The sequence below is a fragment of the Macaca mulatta genome, chromosome 8, assembly GCF_049350105.2.
Source record: "Macaca mulatta isolate MMU2019108-1 chromosome 8, T2T-MMU8v2.0, whole genome shotgun sequence".
In the NCBI taxonomy this organism is placed as follows: Eukaryota; Metazoa; Chordata; class Mammalia; order Primates; family Cercopithecidae; genus Macaca; species Macaca mulatta.
This window is the reverse complement of record NC_133413.1, coordinates 138,550,737-138,569,246: the sequence shown is the minus strand read 5'-3', so window position 1 is coordinate 138,569,246 and position 18,510 is coordinate 138,550,737. Positions and strand designations below refer to the sequence as shown.

The window sequence follows — 18,510 nt, the reverse complement described above, 5'->3', positions numbered from 1 at the left end:
TCATGATATTAGGAACTGGGTTCAGAGCAGTAAATCCAGTAGGAAATGAGCATCATTTTTTCTGCTTTCAAGTTGTTCACGGAGATACGGAAAAGTAAACAGAAGTCAAAACAGGAGTGGTAAATCCAACAGGAATGGACAGGAAGGGCCAAGACGAGTCTATAGGATGAGCAGGAATGAGTTAAGCAAAAAGTTTGTTAAATAAATGAATGAATAAATATGAATTAATTAATTAATAGGTGAGAAACAGGGACCTCTGTGTGGAAGAGATTAAGTGCAAAAGCAAAGGAGCATGCAAGAATATCTAAATTGTCAGCGAGTAAGTGATCTGGTGCAGCTGGTATGTGCTAAAGTGGCAAGGTACTAACAAAAGCAATGATAAGAACACAAATGATGGCTGGCATTTCCTGAGTTTTTTCCATGCACTGTTCAAAGGGCTTTAGGTACATTATTTCATTGAACATACACAACATTACTAGCTCCATTTTACAGATGAGAAAACTGAGGCATTCATGAGACTAATGAGAATTTCCCCTTGGTCACACAGCCTACAAGTGGCTCAGCTGGGATTCAGACTAATGCCAGAGACTTCCTTCTTCACCTGTGGATCTTGAGGAGGGATTTGCTGGTCACAGGAAGGCTTCTAGACTCAGTCTTGTCAGAAATTAAGAGGCCGAGAAAAGATGCTACACAGTTTTGGCTCATGAACATCTCACTTTCTCTAAGGAGAGGCAGGCAAGGGCAAAGTCTACACAGGCCTTGAAAAGTGCTAGACCACAGGTTGGACAAAGAGACATGCCTGTGCGTCTGACCCAGAATGAGGGTAAGTTGAATATTTCTTTGACACATTGATGAAGGCTTCGTAGAGCTGGTATCATCTGAGTCAAGTCTGGAGGGTAGAGAAAGATATCAGGCAGATGTCACAGTATATGCAAAGGAAGGGAGCGAGAAACTGCACCATGTGTTGGAGGCAGGTAGGTTTGGAGCAATCTGAAGCATACGGGAGGAGCAGCAAGAAGGACTCATTTTTTACTCAGAGCTTGTCTGTGGCCTGGAGTCCAGGGTTTAGGTCCCGGAGAACCAGTAGCTTGAGGGTTCTTCAAATTCAGAGATGGTGGCCCTGAATCACTTAACATGGTACAGATGAAACTTATGCAAGAATGCCCTGTACACACATGGGGGGCTTTCAAGGTACTTATCACCTGTCACCTGCACCTCTAAGAGGGTGAAGGCTGCTGGCAAGAGAGCGGGCTGAAGGACCCCAGAAATGTCCCTTTCCTCTTCTCTTTTTTCAATTTCACACACATATGTACAGAAGTTCCTTACCACTGAGAAAGCCCACCAAAAACACCCGGACCAGGAAAAAGGCAAGAGAAGAAGGAGGGAAAGCACCTGAGCACCAATCCCAGCCCTGCCCTGGCCAGCTGTGTGTTCATCTCAACCATTTGCTCCTCCTGGGGAAGACTACATTTCCCAGCTTCTTTTGCAGTTAGTTTGAGGCCAGAGGCTGAGTCTTGGCCCATGGAGACTGAGCAAAAGGCACAAAAGCCTCCACTTCCAGGTCTAGCCTTTTTGAACATCCTAAGTGACCCTCTGCCCTCTCTTTTTCCTTCCATGGTGACTTTGGGGACCATATGCTCCAAATGATAGGGGCTATAGCATGAAGGAGGGCTGCCCTACCCCAATAAGACTGCAACTTAAGCAAGAAATGCATTCGATATGTTAAGCCATTGAAACTTTAGGTTTGTTGCTGTAAAAGATAGTGATTCTCCAGTGGTTCTAAAAGCTTGATCCACAAACCTACAGCCTCAGCCTCAACTTGGAATTTATCCGAAATACATATTCTCTGTCCAGGTGCGGTGACTTACGCCTATAATCCCAACACTTTGGGAGGCCAAAGCGGGTGGGTCACCTAAGGTCAGGAGTTTGAGACCAGCCTGGCCAACATGGTGAAACCCCGTCTCTACTAAAAATACAAAAATTAGCCGGGTGTAGTGGTGGGCACCTGTAATCCCAGCTACTTGGGAGGAGGCAAGAGAATCACTTGAACCTGGAGGGCAGAGTGAGCCAAGATCGTGCCACTTCACTCCAGCCTGGGAGACAGAGAGAGACTCTGTCTCAAAAAAACCAAAAGGAAAAAGAAACACAGATTCTCAAGTCCCACCCTAAAGCTGCAAAATCAGACAGAAACTCTGTGCTCAGGGCTTAGAACTTATTTTCAAGTGATTCTGATGCAGCTACAGTTTGAGAACCACTGGCTTCCTCTGAGAGGTTACTGTGTGGCCTTCATCTTTTTGAGCCTTGGTTTCCTCCTCTGTCAAATGGAGATAAGAACACGCCCCTCTCAGAGTTCATAAGAGGGTCAAGTGATACTGCATGAAACGATGTGTTCAAGGAGCCTGGCATGGTAGTTGATACACAGTCAATGCACAATAAATGTTATTTCTTAATAAACAAAAATGTTAAATGTTATTTCTTTTTCTTTCAGCTAGGGGCCAGGGACTGCCAGAAAAATAGAAGGTGGGGATGGGGATTGCCGGAGACATAGGAGGTGGGGTCAGACTCATATCTCTAATCTGAGCACTTTGGGAAGCCAAAGTAGGAGGATGATTTGAGGTTGGGAGTTCAAGACCAGCCTGGCCAGCATGGTGAAACCAGGTCTGTACTAAAAAATACAAAAATTAGCTGGGCGTGGTGGTGGGTGCCTGAAATCTCAGCTGCTCGGGAGGCTGAGGCCAGAGAATCACTTGAATCCAGGAGGCAGAAGTTGCAGTGAGCCGAGATCACGCTACTGCACTCCAGACTGGGTGACAGAGCAAGACACCTTCTCAAAAAAATTTAAAATTTTTTTTAAAAAAACAATAGAAGGTGTGATTCCTGCCTCTTGGCACTGTGCTGGACAGCTTGTGAGCCCCCAGTGATTCCTACTTCCCAGTATTCAAGCCCTTGTGTAACGCACTCCACTTGCAGGTGGGCTGGACCTAGAGACTCACTTCTAATGAATGTAATATATTAAGCTAAGCTCCTTTTAAATGTCCGAGGGGAGGATTATTTGCCTCTCCCAGCTTCTAGAGGCCCAGGTGTTCCTTGGCTTGTGGCTACATCACTCCAATCTCTGCTTCCTTTTTCGGATGACCTTCTCCTCTTCTGTCTCTTACAAAAATACTTGTCACTAGATTTAGGGTCACCCAAAGAATCCAGGATGATCCCATCTCAGGTTCCTTATATGCAAAATATATTTTTTTCCAAGTGAGATGATATTCACAGGTCCTAAGACGTAGACATTTCTTTTGGGGGTCCACCATCCAACCCACTACAGTGCCCAAAGAAGAGTCAGGTCTTGTTCAATCTTATATTCCACTGACCAAGACACCTCATTTGTAATGCATGACACAAACTTGAAATTTGACAACATTTTTAACAGAATGGCAGAAATGCATAACAGTAAAGCTATTGGACTTTAGACTTAGCTAAACCCCTATTCAAACTTCAACCACTTACAAATAAGTGACGTTAGGCAAATTACTTCACCTCTCTGGACCTCAGTTTCCTCCTGTGGGCATTTTAACAATGCATATCTCATGGGGGTGTGATGAGGATTGAGGTAGTAAATGCAAAGCCACTACACAGCGTCTTGCATCAAGCAGGGCTGCAAAGTGTGAACATGGTGCCTGCTACACAACAAGTGCTCAGAAAGGCTCGCTATTCCAACTAGAATTTTGAGGATTAGAGTTGCTGTTCTTCCTCTCACAAAACCTCTTAGCCTTTTGCTCTGACTGCCACAGCGACCGTTTTGCCTGCTCAGAAAGGAGAAAGGAAGAGGGAAGTCCCTGAGGCACCCAACACTTCTCTTTTGAGACAGCTGTGGACAAAATATCCCAGCCCTGCCTTCCCATCTCCTGGCTGGTTTCCTCCAGCAATGCCTCTCAGAGAAGGGCTGGCGGTGAGCTCCCCTGGGCCCCTCAATGTTATTCCTGGCATGAGGTAATACTGCCCGTGTCCTCGGAGGCCCATAAGAATCCCCGCAGTTTGTCTTTCATCAGAGCAACTCAAAGCTGTGTGGCATCCTCCCCAGAAGACCACGCTCCCAACCCGGTTGTGGGAGCCGCCTACTTCCCAGGATGGTCTGGTATGTGCAAGGCAGAGGGAGAGAGTGTGAACCGAAATAACCCAGCCCAGCACTGGCTCGAGGGCCACATACCTCCAGACTGCCAGGGAGATACGAGGCTTCATGTGTAAAAAGAAGCTTCCTGGGATTTTCTGAACGTTGATGCTCTGAGTCACACTGCAGTGGGCCCACATTCTCACTGCCGTACTGAGTAGCTGTGTGATTCTGAAAATTTCACTTAAACTTTCTGTGCTTCAGCTTTGGCTTCTAGGAAATAAAGTAGAGGATAGTAACATCTACTTCACTGAGTTGCTGGGAGGATTAAAAGAGACAGCTGAGTAGAGACTGGAAGAAAATATTTGCAGCACCTGGATCTGACCAGGGATTTGTATCAAGGATATATAAATCACCCTCGTGACTCGATAATAAAAAGACAGACAACCCATCTTCCCAAATACAGAAGAGACCTAGACACTTCACAAAGAAGATATATGCAGTAAGTGCATGAAACAATGCCCAATGCCATTAGTAATTAGGAAAATGTAAATAACAACCACGGCGAGTCAGCACTCCACACCCACTAAGATGGCCAAAATCAAAAAGACCGTCAATACCAAATGTTGGTGAGGATGTGGAACAATTGGAGTTCTCCTCTGCTCCTGGCAAGAGTTAAAAAATAATACTGGCCGGGTGCGGTGGCTCACGCCTGTAATTTCAGCATTTTGGGAGGCCAAGGCAGTCAGGAGTTTGAGACCAGCCTGGCTGACATGGTGAAACCCTGCCTCTACTAAAAATACAAAAATTAGGCAGGTGTGGTGGTGGGTGCCTGCAATCCCAGCTACTCGGGAGGCTGAGGCAGGAGAATCGTTTGAGCCTGGGAGGCATAGGCTGCAGTGAGCTGAGAACATGCCATTGCACTCCAGCCTGGGTGACAGGGCAAGACTTTGTCTCAAAATAAAAAAGGAAAAAAAAAAATACCACCACTTGGAAAAACAGTTTGGCAGTTGCTTAGAAAGCTAAAAATATACTTAGCATATGATCCAACAATTCCTCTTCTAGGTATTTCCCCAAGACGTATGTCCATAAAAATCCTTGTCCATGAAATCTCCAGCAGCCTTATTCATCATCAATGCACACTTAAAACATCCCAAATGTCCATCAAATAGATGAAATAATTAACAGTGTGGAGTATCCAGACAATGGAATAGTAAATAGCGATAAAAAGGAAGTGTTTTTTATCTGTGCAACAACCTGGATGAATCTCATCAACAGGGTGCTGAAGAAAAGAAGCTAGACATGAGGAAAGTAAAGATGATTCTAAGAAGTTCTAGAACAGAGAAAATGCATGGGTAGGACAGAAATTAGAACAGTGGTCACCTTCATGTGGGGTGAGCAGGATGGAAAATAGAGACACAATGAAACTCCCAGGGGTGATAGAAATGTCCTGTGTTCTTGTTTGGGGGTGAGGGGTAGTAGGATGTATACATTTGCAAAACACACCAAATTCTAACTTAAGATCTTTGCATTTTGTCATCTGTAAACTATATAGCGATAAAAAATATTTAAAAGGGATATTGTATATAGTAGAGAGATTAGCAAGGGGGCCAAGCTCATAGATGGAACTCAGTAAAGGCCAGCTACTATTAACAAATTGGAGAAACAAGTAAAAACGACTCAATTGTATGCTGGGAATTTAAAGCACCGATCTGAACCATGAGCCTCTCTAGTCAGGTCCCCTCTTGGAGAAGGGGCAAAACTCACCCAAGGGAACCCGAGGCAAAGACTGTTGTGGCCTGCCTCCCATACTTCCTAATTTTTCTCCCATAAACAGAGAAACAGTAAAGGTGCATTTAGTGATGCAAACATGAAAGATGCAGCTCTAGGAGGAGTGGAGCAAATGCCGAGGGTGGTGCCGGGGGAGTGATGAGAACAGGCTCACTAAGCAACAAGCAGGCATGGATGTCGCAGAGTGTCCACAGCCCGGGCTGCTCCATCTGCGGGTTTCAGAGATGCCTGAAGCAGCTGTGGAAATGAGATTGGGCCTAGCCACTGGGACAGTGGTCTCTCTCTCTCTTTTTCTTTTTCTTTTTCTTTTTTTTTTTTTTTTTTTTTTTTTTTGAGACGGAGTCTCTCTCTGTTGCCCAGGCTGGAGTGCAGTGGTGCGATCTTGGCTCATTGCAACCTCCGCCTCCTGGGTTCAAGCGATTATCCTGCTTCAATCGATTCTCCTGCCTCAGCCTCCCAAGTACCTGGGACTACAGGCACGCACCACCGTGCCCAGCTAGTTTTTGTATTTTTAGTAGAGATGGGATTTCACCATGTTGGCCAGGATGGTCTCCAACTCTTGACCTCGTGATCCGCTCGCCTCGGCCTCCCAAAGTGCTGGGATTACAGGTGCGAGCCGCCGCGCCCGGCCGGCAATGATCTCTTGAAGACTGGATAGGCTCCGAGGGTAAGAAAAGGGGCTGGAGCCTAGCTGCCTCTCCCCCACCATACAATCCCAGGCCACCTTTTCCCATACTGGCCTCCCCTAGCCCCCTAGGGGGCTCCTCCTGCATCCTTCACTCTTTCCTGGATTGTTCACCCTCTGCTGTGTTGTGGCCTACACGGAAGCAGGAGAAGTCGCTCCCAGCCTCGTGCGGTCTATTCTACCTTAACTGAGATCTCTCATTGGACACAGGTCTGCAGTGGCTCCCAGGATTGGCTTCGAGTGGCTACTGGCTCAGATCTCAAGGAGCCTCATCTATTTCACATGAGATAAACCAGATGAGGTGTCCCCTGGTTCTGCCCTGGGCGGCTGTGATCTTCCCATTACTCTGGCTGTGGTTGCTGAGTCTTCTCCCAGAGGTCCAGGAGGCAGCCGAAGAAAGTTGCTGATACCGGCAAGCAGGGCCTCCCTCCTGGTCCCCTGCACAGCCTGCACAGTCCACTTTCCAGGCTTCCGTGGCCTGACTCCAGCCTTGCCAGCCATCCAGAGATACCGACATTTGCATAAAGTAATTGCCCTTTAAATGCGTCTTTTAAAGAGAACACTCTGCATCTGAGGATTATAACAACAGAAGAAGAAAAAAAATAAGATTTCCCTCTCATCCACTACCAAACAGGAATGTCAGTGGGCAAAGGGCCCATATTTTGGATGCAAATCTTACAAAGGCCTTAGGAGGTTTTAGGGAAAAAATATATCTATATTTGTAGGAAGTGGCAAAACTCTTACCTTTCAGCTAAAGACTTCGTCTCTACCTGTGAATCAAAAGTCAGAACAAACTGCTCTGAATTACTAAACTTGCAACAAGTATTTTGAGGGTTTTTACTGAAGCGAAAGAGTGCTATCGTTTCATTCCCACCCATGACATGCTATGCACCCAGATCTGGCTACCTTATTAGCAAGACCTGGTGCAGAATGAAAATGCTTGTTCAAACAGGAAGAAAAAAAAAGCTTTTTTCTTTATTCTGAGATCTTCATCCTGGCGTGTTTTGTTTTGTTTTGTTTTGCTTTTATCTATTTAATGTCATACTCTCTTTCACACAGGAATACTTGCAGGGTGAATATGGCCCCTTGAAGATCTCCACAGCCCTGCCCCATGGCACAATTATGGGATTGATTCTGACCCTCTTCAGTCTTGGGCACATCTGGGCAGACGGGAAGATGGCAGAAGCAGAACTTCACTTACAAAACACAAACTCAAAGATAAAGTGATTAAGATTTTCAAGAATTTCAAGGTGACTATTGCAAACCTTTAAGCCCCAAGTAGGGAGGCCTCTTATGTCGAGCAGTCAGCGTAACTGAAGGTGAGGTGCCTCCCCCTAGAATGCCTTGTCAACCTGGGCTCAAGGCCTGCCCCTCTGCCTTTGGCCAAGTTACTGATCTTTCCTGTTTATAAAATGGGGCTAATAACAGTACCTCCTTTGGCAGGCTGATTGAATAATTAGTTGACCTAAGAATAATGGCTAACTCTCCTGCAGCACTTGTTGGCATGAATGGCATTAGGGGCTACCTAATGCCCCACACTGTTTGATGTGTTTTAGAAATATCAGCTCACTGAACTCTCATAACAGGCGTAGGGGGATGTCGGTACTGTTTCTGCCTGACAAGAGAGCATGTGGAGGTGTGGAGCAACACGCAACTGGTCCAGGCCCAAACAGCCTGGGCGGGGAGGAGCAGCAAGGCCAAGATTTGCACCCATCCACTCAGCCCCAGAGCCTGCACTTCTGCCAGGGCCTGAAAGGTAAACAGTGATTATTGTTTCATTTCATTTCCCCCTCATAATGAGCCATGAGGTGGGGTTGTTACATTCATTTGAGATCATTAAACAGAAGGATACGGAAGCTCAGAGAGGTGAAGGAACTTGCCCAAGGTCCTCCAGCAGGACTAACTCCAGGACAGGAGGGGATGTCGACTGAGGGGAGGAAAAGGGATAGAGAAGCTGGGGCCTCTGACAGAACGGACCTGCATGGAAGCCTTGGGAGTTTTTATGTAAGCCGTGGCTCCAGATTCCAAAGGCAGGAGTTTGAGGGGTGTAGAAGTATGGGTCACTATAGCCCTGAGATGCTAAAATCCTCGATTATCAGGGCAGGATGGCAGCGTGGAAAGCATATCTATGTCTTAATTTTATAGTTGGGGAAACTGAAGCTGGATGTGGGAAGTGGCTAGCCTAATGTCCCTTAATCAGAAAACACAGCCCCAAGAGCCGATGACCCCCAGGCCAGCATGCTTGCCAGGTCTGTGGCATGTGCTGAGCACACACCAATGGTCCCAAGTCCATAAATCCAACAGTTAAACTCCTCGTATGAGGCTGCTGGATAACCACCAGGCAGTCCCAGGCACAGCCCAAATCCTTACAATAAAGCCCCTTGCCATTTCTAGCTAGGGTGGGTTTTTACTTGTAAAAGTTAGGAGAGAAAACCCTCCAACTTTAGAGTCAAGCAGATGTAGAATCGAAAACGGCTTTACCATTTATTAACTGTGTGACCTTAGGCAAATTACTTGACCTCTCTGAGCTTCAATTTCCTCATCAGTAAAATGGATCCAAAGCGAGAGCACATCATAGTGAACATAAGTTTCTGGAGCAGAGTAAATGAAAAAGAAGTTACAGAGTGTCAAACTGCCTAGTGTAAAAGTTAGCACTTAGTAGGTGCTCAATAAAGACCATTCTGAATCCATCAGAGGCCAAACGTACCTAGCATGTAAGAGAAGGGCCTCACAGGAGATGTCAGTTCTAGAGGCACTTACCACACATCTCTGTCTAAAACCCAAAGAGGGGAAGTTCAGCAGAATTCGGGGAGGTCTGAAATAGGGGCCACCATTCATCATAACCAAGGAAATAAGATCTGGAGGTTCTAGTGATGGGAAGCAGGAAAGGGAAGTTGAAAAGGAGGCTTAAGTGTGAGAGAAGTTACATTTTTTGGAGTTTCCTTTCTATTTAAGGTCTTGCTAACCACTTGGTAAAACTCATTTCTGGTTCATGTTCTTAGCAGGAAAACACATTTCATGCTAAACAGTAAGAACAGACCCCAGCTTGGAAAGTCCTCAGAGGTTCTCATGTTTCTTGTGTCATCTGTAACCGTAGGGTACCATGGGCTGAGTGACTCAATTTGAATAATTGTACTTTGAGGATTTCTAGGGGAAGCACCCAGGGCAACCTTCTGACTGGGATCTTATAACGCACAGACAGAATCAAAGCAAGATGCTTCTGAGGCCCAGAAGGCTCACTCCAGACTGCAATGCATTCATTCAACAAAAATTGATTGCTCACACAATGTGTGCTGAAGATGCCCTCAGAGACTAAGGACCCATAGTGAGCAACCTGAACACCAAGGGGCTTACACCCTGTCGGGGGAGGCTACCAAAAGAGAATCTCCCATGGGAATAGGTTCCAGGGCAAAAGGTGTAGAACTTGGGAACCTAGTAATGACTGGGAGTTAAAGAATATCTCTTCAAGGAGATGGCACTAGAGGTGTGAATTGAAGGAGGAGAAAGGAATGTATTCGTCTCCTGGGGCTGCCATGACAGAATATTATACATTGGGGAGCTTAAAATAACAGAAAAGCGTTTTTCCACAGCTCTGAAGACTAGCAGTCTGAAGTCAAGGTGTCAGCAGGGCCGTGTTCCCTCTGAAGGCTGTAGGGAAGAGCCTTTCTTTGCCTCTTCCTGGAGTCTGGTGGTTGCCAGCGATCCTTGGTGCTCCTTGGCTTGGAGATGCATCATTCCCACCTTTACCTCCATCTTCCCAAGGCCTCCCCACTGTGTGTCTCTGTCCTCAGGACACCAGCCAGTGGATTAGGGGCCACCCTCATCCAGAGTGACCTTATCTGGACTTGACTGCATCTGTGAAGACCCTATTTCTGTTACACATAAGGTCCCATTCACAGGTTCTGGAAGTTCAAACTTCAGCCTATCTTTCGCGAGACACAATTCAGCACGCTGCAGGAAGCAGCGCAGGCAGGGTGAGCATCTGACGAAGCCCTGAGCTCGGCAGCAGATGGAGGCTTCAGGAAGGAAGGAAGCCAGTGTATCTGGAGCCCAGTGAGGAAAAGGGATAGTGGGTGGCAGTCAGATCATACGGACCCAGGAGATGCTGAAGAGCAACGGGGGAATTCACCAGTTTTGAACTCTGAGATAGACACACTTTTTCCAGCTCATGCTGTTTGCCTCAAAGAGGTCAGCATCCTGGCACAGAGTTGTGGCCACGCTGCCTCTTCATAGTCTGATGCACCACACCTGTGACTGGCCTGCCACTCCAGAGCACCAGAGGTGAGGCAAAAATAGCTTCTGGTGTTGACAGCTCTCTGCTCTGGGAAACCAGAGGCTAAAGGTGTCCCATTTACTGCACAGTTGCTGCCTGAGTGCATCCCGATGGGCAGCAGGGGAAACCAGAAAGGGCACTTCTCTGCAACAAAAAAAAAAAAAAAAAAGGAAACCTTGGACATATATATGTATATCAAAAGGTTTGTGCTTAAAGTCAAGATTTGTTTTCTGTGCAGTCCGCCTTTGGTATGTCTTTGGTATAAGGGAGTCCAGTCATTTGTTTTACAAATACTTACGGAGTGCCTACCATGTCACAAATATTTTCCTTGGAAAGAGATAAGACAAAACTCCCTGCCTTCCTGAAGTTTCTATTCCAGGGGAGTAGGAGAAACTAATAAATCAACTCAAACAATTAATTGTAGGACCCAGTAGGAGACACCAAGAACAATGGAGGAAAAGAGAACCAGCAAAGAGCATAGCGAGCTTCATGGGATGTGGGGAAGTTTGAGTGTTAAATTTGGTGGCCAGGGAAGGCCTCATGGAAATGAAGATACCTGAGCAAAGACTGAGAAGGGATGAGGGAGTGGACAGACAGGCTACAGAGGAAACAGCAGGTGCAGAGAACTTGAGGCAGAATTATGGCTGGAGGGTCTGAGTTATGACAAAGGGGCCAGGATGCCAGGGTGAAATGAGATGGAAAGAAAGAGGATGTGATCAGAGACGTCACAGGGCTGCATCCCATGGGCCTCGCAGGCCATGGTGAGGCCTGTGGCTTTTACTCCAAATTAGATGGAACCCTTTGAGGGTTTTGAAGTAAATGGGCTTATGTGCTCTGGCTGCCATTTCAAAGGATCACCCAGGCTGCTGTTTTGAGGACAGATTGAGAGGCAAAGGCAGAAGCTGGGAGACCAACCCAGGGGCTGTTGCAAAAATTCCAGGCAGGAATGATGGTGGCTTTGACCAAGAAATGAGAGGAGGTCATAGTCTGGATACATTTGACAGATGGACTGGATAGGTAGCGTGACTGCCCAAGGGATTCTTCCTGCCCACTGCATCCATGCACCGTGGTCAGCAGTGTCCCCCCGCTAGAGATGGTGCCAGAGTCAGCCCCCATCTCTCTGCCAGGAGAACTAGGCAGCCGCTTGGGCTGGCCTCCAGGTCCGTTGCCAGCGAGGGGCTACCGAACCATGCACAGGTAGCCAAGAGTACAATCCCACATGAGACCCCAGATTTGTTACCACCCAAGGGGTTATTCCTGCCCACTGCATAAAGAAAGACCATAGCATTGTAGTAGAGAAAGAATTTAATAGACACGAGGCCAGCCACACCACATGGGAGATGGAGTTCGTACTCATATCATCTTGTTCAAAGCTCATAGGTTAGGGATTTTTCAAAGGCAGTTTGGGGGAAGGGGTGGGGGTGGACAGGTAACAGGTGCTTGCTGCTGATTGGTTGGGGCAGAGAGGAAATGGTAATGGGTTGAAGCTGTCCTCCTGTGGGGCTGAATTGCTTCTGGGTGGAGCCATCAGGTCCAGGTGGAGCCACGGGTGTCAAATATGCAAAAAACCTGGAAAGATATCGCAAAAGGCCAATCTATAATAGTAGTGTTGTATTGGGAAAGTTGCATATCTTATAACCACCGGAATAATGTCTGCACCTTAGTAGGATTCAGGCTCTTCTCCCCACACCCTGATGGTCCCCTATTAGCTTTACAAAAGTGGTTGAGTTTTGGGCAAGGCCTATTATCATTTAAACCGTAGCCTAAGTATCTTCTAAAGTTAGCTTGACCCAATAGCCCAGGAATAATTAAGGGAAAGGCAAGATGGAGGTTGGGTTAGCTCAGCTTGCTGTTATCATTTTCTCACTGATATACCTTTTGAAAATTTTTTGCAAATAATTTTCTCACTGATATACTTTTTGCAAAGGTGGTTTCAATAGGATGGATGAGAGAGGGGATGACCAACTGAAGTTCCTCATCTAAGCCAAAGCCTTCCCGATCTCAAGGGCTTTGTCAGAACGTCTTTTCCATCCTCCCTGCAGCAGGCTTCTTTAGGTCTGGGCTTGACTGTCACCTCCCCAGAGAGGGCTTTGCTGGACCCCAGTTCAAGTGTGGTCCCCTGTAATTCTCATTCCCGTCCATGTGGATGTTGTACTTAAACACAAGTTAGTGGCCTGCTTAGGTTTTGTCTGTTGGCTTGATTTGGGTCTGTGCCCCCAACTGGATGCATCAAGCTCCATGAGAGCAGAGACCTGGTTTCTCTTGTGCAGTGCCACATCCCCAGAACCAAGCTCAGGGCCACTCAGAGGAGGTGCCCACATGATATTTAAATGAGTGCATATTTACATGAGTATATAAAATATCTAACAAGGCATTTGTTTCAGCAAGGAGGGAAGGAAGGGAGGGAGGAATGGAGGGAGCGAGGAAGGAAGGCTGGAAGAAGGAAGGAAGGAAGGAAGGAAGGGAGGGAGGGAGGGAGGGAGGGAAGCAGAAATTTATGGAATTTGCAAACTCAGCATTTAAACCCAGTTTTGCTTACCCAAATCTCACTCACTTTCTACTTCCCTCCTGCACCCCACACAGCCATCAATCAATGAACAAACCCACCCTGAGGCTGGCTGGGGAAACTGAGTCCTTAAAATGCTTACAATGTAACTGAGGATGCTAAACTAAGATATACATAACACAACAGTGACCATGATAAAAAAAAAAAAAAATTCATTAGCAAATTTCGTTGTAGAAGACGATTTAATTATAAGGAAAAATGTTTATGACACAGTTTTAAAAGAACGTTTTAGAAAACAGCATGTAAAATATAATCTCCTTCCTAAAAATATATATGTACATAGGAAATGTACTGGAAGATTTTACATCAAAATGTGAGCTGGGTGTATTTGACTGGGGTGATTGCTTGTATTAATTTGGCTAGTTTGTTTATTTAAATTTTCTGTTGTGATTCGGTATCACTCTTGGAGCAATACAAAAGTAATTAAAATTATATTTCTGCATACATATAAGTCTACAGTGAGCTGCAAGGTCAGCAGCGATTCCCATAGAAGGGGCAGGCCAGTGGTCAGGCAAGGCTTCCAGAAGGAGGGAAGGTGTGGACAGAGGTGGAGCACGCAGGTGAGAGGACATTTCCTGCTGCCGTTTTCCCAGTGACGCTGGGTGGTGGCCCCAGACTCCTCTCGGGTGTTCTGCCTCTTCAAGCCTCTGAGGGAGAAATGCAACTTGTTGGCTGGGTCCCTGAGAGGACCCTCCTGCCTGGCTTTGACCTAGAGGTCTCTTGGCCTCCACTGCCTTCATTCCAAAACACCCCTGAAAGCATCCCTCCTCGGAAGACCCAGGAGAAGCTCACCATTCCATATCAGCCAGGGATGTGTGAAAACGTGACCCACATGTCGCCATATGCAATGACGCGGAGAACAGGAGTCACAGTGAGAGGGCCGGGTGGGAGACCCACTCTCCACTGCTTAGCTAGGCGACCCCGGGGGAGTCACTTCATCTGGGAGCATTAGTTGTTTGTAAAATGGGGTAATGAACCTCTCACAGGACTGCAGTAACGGCAAAGGAAGATAACTTTCGTGAAATTAATGGGAAAAGGCCAGAAAAGCTGCTTTCTAGACGGTAACTCACACACAAATGTTAGCAAACAATGATCCCATGGAAATTCAGTGCAGGACTCACTCTTGCTGGTAACAGTGAAGGAGAGCACAAAAGTCCCTGTCCACAGGGGCCAGGATCCCTGGGGGTCCCGAGGCCTGGGCAGAAGGCACTAGGGATGCGCCCAGCAGGGCCTTAGTTACTGCCAGCTTGCTCAGCATGGAGGAAACCTCTGCAGAGGAGGGGTGGACTGATGAAGGGAAGCAGCAGAAGACAATTTCACACCGAGTGCTTACAAAGTGCTGGGAACCGTATTATCTCTAATATAAGACCCTGCCAGGTAGTTATCATCTTCATCATTTTAAAAATGAGTAAAGTGAGGCACAGAGTGTTATGCAACCTGTGCAAGGTCACACAGCCAGAACATGGCCTCTGTACCTTCATTCTATGCACACTAATCTCCATCCCCAGGGCCGAGGGGCTGCAACCGGATGGTTAGGTTTAGTCTTAGCCCTGATGGTGAGGTGGGGAGGGGACAACGGTGACTTGAAAAGCTCTCTGTTCCCCGTGGCAGCTGTCTTTCCATTCTCACCCCCTCCTGCATCCCTCTACCAGGCCTGTTGATCACAGAGGCACCATCCCATCTGCTTAGCCTAGAAGTTCAGAATCTCCCGTGGTTTCTGAAGCCTCCAACACTATTCTTTGTGACACTCTAAATACAGCAGCTTCTCCTCCTGGGGATGACAGAGGGTCAGTCAGAGCTCTGGGCCTCTGCTCCCAATCCCTGAGCCCAACCCTGTTCCCAAGGCTGCACACTACAAATCCAGCCCCTTATTGGAAGGACATGGTGGGAAGAGGGGAAGGCAGAGAGGATGGGGATACAGGAATTGCTCCTAGGAAGGGAGGTCCTGAGGTCCAGAGAGGGGAACAACTTCAGGCCTGGCTCATGGAGACGTGTCCAGCCTTAGAGGGAGCAGGATCAAGCAGAGTTCCAGGTGCCGGGTGGGGCAGAAAAGGAGGGTGGTCCCAGAGCCTCGTCTAAGTCCCTGCAGAAAATCTCTGAGGAGGAGCTGGCTGGGGGAGGCTGGGGTGCAAAATGCCTGTCCACTGGCTGTGGGGCAGGATAGGGCGGAAACTAAGAGGGGAGTTCTTGTCTGAAGCTCGTCCCTACGCTGATGGCCCAGAGTGCAGCTAGGAGGTATGGACTCTGAAGCTAGACCGCCTGGGTTGGAACCCTGGCTCTGTTACTTAATAGATTCTCAGGTAAATGAGTTAAGCCTCTCTGTGCCTTAGTTTCTCCATGTTTACAAGGAATGATAATCTCACCTGCCTCAGTGTTGATAAGAGAAAGGAGATGAGTGTGTATGGTTGAAATTTTCACAGGGAGCCCGGGGTGCGGTCGGCACTGCCCAGTCCAGTGACCAGCACACCTTTTCTGTAAAGGACCAGAGGGTCAATATTTTAGGCTTTGCTAGCCAGATGGTCTCTGTTAAATATTCTTTTTGTATTCTTCAACCCTTTAGAGAGACGTAAAAATTGTTCTTAACTCAAGAGTTCTTACAAGCACAGAACACTGACCAGATTTAGCCCAAAGGCTGTAGTGTTTCTTTGTTTGTTTGTTTGTTTGTTTTGAGAGGGAGTCTCACTCTGTTGCCCAGGCTGGAGTTCAGTGGTGTGATCTCAGCTCCCTGCAGCCTCCACCTCCTAGGTTCAAGCGATTCTCTTGCCTCAGTCTTCCAAGTAGGTGGGATTACAGGTGTGCGCTACCATGTCTGGCGAATTTTTGTATTTTTAGTAGAGACGGGGTTTCGCCATGTTGGCCAGGCTGGTCTCGAACTTCCTACCTCAAGTGATCCACCCGCCTTGGCCTCCTAAAGTTCTGGGATTACAGGCATGAGCCACCATGCCTGGCAAAGGCTACAGTTTAAGGGCCCCTAATCTAGACTAACGGTGACCCTAGAGTTGCAGGTGTGGTTAGGGGCAGGCATGTTGGCTGGCTTCAGTTGGAAGCAGTTTCTAGGCCAGCCTGGTGAGGCAGAGGAAACATGGCAAGACTGGGGGCCTGCGTGGGGTGGAGCACAGCCTGCTGTGAGCTCTCGTGCTGAGCCCTGGACCCACCTGCTGCCATCATTCCCATCGAAGTTTAAGAAGCACCTGAGGCTGGAGCCTCTGAGGACAATGATAATGGACAGTGTGCCATTCCGAAGGGATGACCCCCCACACATCCTCTCATAAACATTTACAAGTTGTTTACTATATGCTAAGCACTGGCCTAAGCCATGAACAAGGCAAAGGGGCCCGGGCTCGACCCTTGGAGGTCTCAGCTGGCAGGTTGCACCTTTGACAGCCCCAAGTTGGGTCTTCATCCTGAGTCTCGAGATGCACTAGCCTCAGTGAATTCCTCAGCCTCCAAGGGTTCCTGGGGTGATCCTCTTGGTGGGGCTTGCGAATCTGGAGCCCATTATTCTGTCCTTCTGGAGAGAAAGAGAAAAAGAAAAAAAAGATCCACTGACTATAAAATGGTAGCAGGATGGTGGCCCACCCACCTTGCTCAGCTGGTACAGGGGACAGGGCACCCTTCTAATGAGGACCTTAGAGCATCTGACACATGTTCACTCATTCCAGAAAGCTCTCCTTCACCGCTCTAGACACGAGGGTCTCGAGAGGCTCCTAACTGTGGGCCCTGTCCATCAAAGAGATTGACAACATATAGTGAATGTTGCCATTTTACAGATTGGAAAACTGAGTTTGAATAAAGCTAACTAAGGTGTCTAAGATCATGCCATTCACCATGATGGAAAAGTAAATCAGAATCTTATGTACCCTGTGCCCCACAAACACAGTGGACTCCTTCCTGTACCCCACCAGCATTCTATTCTATAATATTACAAAGCACAGTTGCACCTGGTTGGTTTTCTTTTTTATCTTAACTCATGTCCTCTGTGCCCTGAGCCTACTTGTTGCAGGACTCATGGTTAATCCCTAATGCATATACCAGCAATTGACAGGTGGGTTGAGTTTCTTTTTACATAGAAATGAAAGTAACACCATCTTACATATGAGATCTGGAGGGCACAAAGAAGCCAGTTCTGACCATGCCGAAAGAGTGTGGTGGAATTGGAATGGAAAAGAAAAGCCTCCATAAATATCTTAGAAAGAGCATCAAGAATGCGTACCTCAAGCTGGTTCCTTGTTTTCACCTGTGACTGACCACAACACTAACAAACAAGGGAAAATGAAATCCGTGATCATCCTCAAACAGGGTCACCCTGACATTCAGAGCAGAAACCACAAAGTTTTGCTGTAAAGAGCCAGACAGTATATATTTTAGGCTCGGCAGGGCACAGGTCTGCCTCACGATTCCACTCCCCCACTACAGCAGGAAAGCAGCCACAGACAATATGTAAAGAAATGGACATCGCTATGTTCCAATAAAACTTTATTTACAAAAACAGGCTGTGGGCCATAGTGTGCCAATTCCTGGTCGAGTACAGACAATGGCAATGTGACCACTTAATGAGATTCTATCGTGTGCCAGGAACTCTACATCTTTTAATCTCCTTTCTAAGGCAGGTATTTGCTGAGTGCTCACTCCAGGCCAGGCACTGTTCTAGAAGCTGGGCTTCAGTACAGAAAAAGACAAAACCCTGCTCCCTCAAGCTTACATGGTGGAGAACCCTGCCAACACCCCACCCCCACCCCAGGAAAAAGCATCACCTCCACTTTTCAGAAAAAGAAAAAGGTACAAATCCTAGAACTTGTGAGGGGCACAGCTGGGATTCCAGCCCAGATTCCAAATCTCGGTTCTTTTCAGGGTGCCATACCATCTCTCAAAGCAGAATCAGGACCCTCAATTTCAGCCCAGGGGCTGCATCTCATTTTCAGCCAAGTCAAACTGCAGCTGCAATCTTTTACGCAACAGCAACCCAAGTTTTAATGCCCAAAGCAAGAAAAGATGCAGTGGAAGCTGTCAAGCCACAGATAAAACTAATAAAAGCGCTCTCGGGGGCAGGCCATGCAGGGCTGGCCCCATCCACGTCTGGAACCAAGAGATGC

At 47.3% G+C, this 18,510-nt stretch overlaps 1 protein-coding gene across 1 annotated transcript in view; it reads right to left on the bottom strand.

The window, feature by feature from the left end:
• Positions 1-13,580: 13,580 nt before the first annotated feature.
• Positions 13,581-18,510, bottom strand: part of LOC106999943 (uncharacterized) — a 303,356-nt gene continuing 298,426 nt past the window's right edge. The window contains exon 9 of the mRNA XM_077942878.1: positions 13,581-16,928. The gene's annotated coding sequence lies outside the window, so the exon portion shown is untranslated. The remainder of the gene's footprint in view (positions 16,929-18,510) is intronic.